The sequence below is a fragment of the Leopardus geoffroyi genome, chromosome C3, assembly GCF_018350155.1.
Source record: "Leopardus geoffroyi isolate Oge1 chromosome C3, O.geoffroyi_Oge1_pat1.0, whole genome shotgun sequence".
Lineage (NCBI taxonomy): Eukaryota > Metazoa > Chordata > Mammalia > Carnivora > Felidae > Leopardus > Leopardus geoffroyi.
The window spans coordinates 94736583-94738051 of NC_059338.1; the positions used below are offsets into that span (position 1 = coordinate 94736583).

The 1469-nt window shown below is 37.4% G+C and overlaps 1 pseudogene; it reads right to left on the bottom strand.

Annotated features, from left to right (window-relative positions):
* Positions 1 to 654: 654 nt before the first annotated feature.
* LOC123586857 lies at positions 655 to 1185 on the bottom strand (annotated as a pseudogene).
* Between the last annotated feature and the right edge of the window lie 284 nt (positions 1186 to 1469).

A 1469-nucleotide genomic window follows, 5' to 3' on the forward strand; every position in this document is an offset into this window, starting at 1 on the left:
AAAAAAAACTCCAAGAAGGAAAATTCAAAGGAATTCACATATAGATACATTATAGTCACACTATCTAAAGCCAAAGATGGAAAGAGAATCTTGTAATCAAAAGGAGAGAAGCAGTTCACGAAGTCCTTGCAGCTATTTCCATTTTCAATGAGAAATTTTAGATGTTCCTCTTAAAATATGTCAAGTGGTATAAAGTTCCTTAAAATTCTTATTAGAGTACTAGACAAAAAGGATTTGGAGACTAATAATTTAGGATAAAAGCAAGTCATGATTAATTTTACTGGAGTGGAATAAAAACAACTGTGTGAAAGATATTTTTAAATCATTATTAATTGAAAAGGAATATACGAATATAGTAAAATATTCAAGTAAAAAAGTATATGAAAAGAAATGTTTCCATTTTACCTATATCCAAGTACTGCTAATGCTTTCTTTAGTAGCCTATATATAGAAATGTAGACATGTACTTTTTTTTCATAAAAGTTAGCATAATTTGCTTTTTTCTGTTCAATTTTTATTGCATCATCAGAAACTTAGCTCTGCAATCCAGCTAGATTTGGAGGGAAATAAGGAAAATATGGAACCCATAGAACTGCAGGGACAGCACAAAGATTATAGGATATTTCCAGAAGAATGGGGTGGAGGGATGTTTTCCTGAGCTACAGAAGGAATGGTCTGGTAGTTGAGACTGACATGTCAATTTTTTCAGACTTATCCACAGTCGGCAATGGTTATCTTCTTGCCACTCTTGGATCCAAAGCGTTCCTTGGCTTCCACAATATTCCTGCCCTCTTTCACCTTGCCAAAGACCACATGTTTGCCATCCAGCCACTCAGTCTTGGCAGTGCAGATGAAAAACTGGGAGCTGTTTGTGGTGGGTCCACCATTTGCCATGGACAAGATGCCAGGAGCCATATGCTTCAGGATGAAATTCTCATCAGAAATTCTTCCCATAGATGGATTTGGTGCCAGTGCCATTATGGCAAGTGAAGTCGTCACTCTAGTGCATAAACCCCAGAATAATCCTGTGAAAGCAGGAACCTTGATAGCCAGATCCTTTCTCCCCAGTACTCAGAGCACGAAAGTTTTCTGTTGTCTTTGGAACTTTGCAAACAGCTCGAAGGAGATGTAGCCCAAGGGCTCACCATCTACCGCGTTGTGGAAAAACACCATGGGGTTGACCATGGCTGGGCAGCAGCATCTCCAAAACATAATCTGCTTTTTACAGCAAAATCTGCTAATCTCCCATATCACCTACAGATATTTCTGCCTCTAATTCTTTAGAATCCCATATTTTATTGTAATATTCCAAACTACTTAGATGGTTTCAATATTTGACTTAGAAAATTAGATTTAAGATTAACCTTCAAGGTAGCAGTTTTCTAGTTGACCTTGATGTAAAAGGCATGGAAGATAGAAGGAACAACCACAGGGGAGGTAGGAAAATGTGAAACAGTAGTGCACTGCAA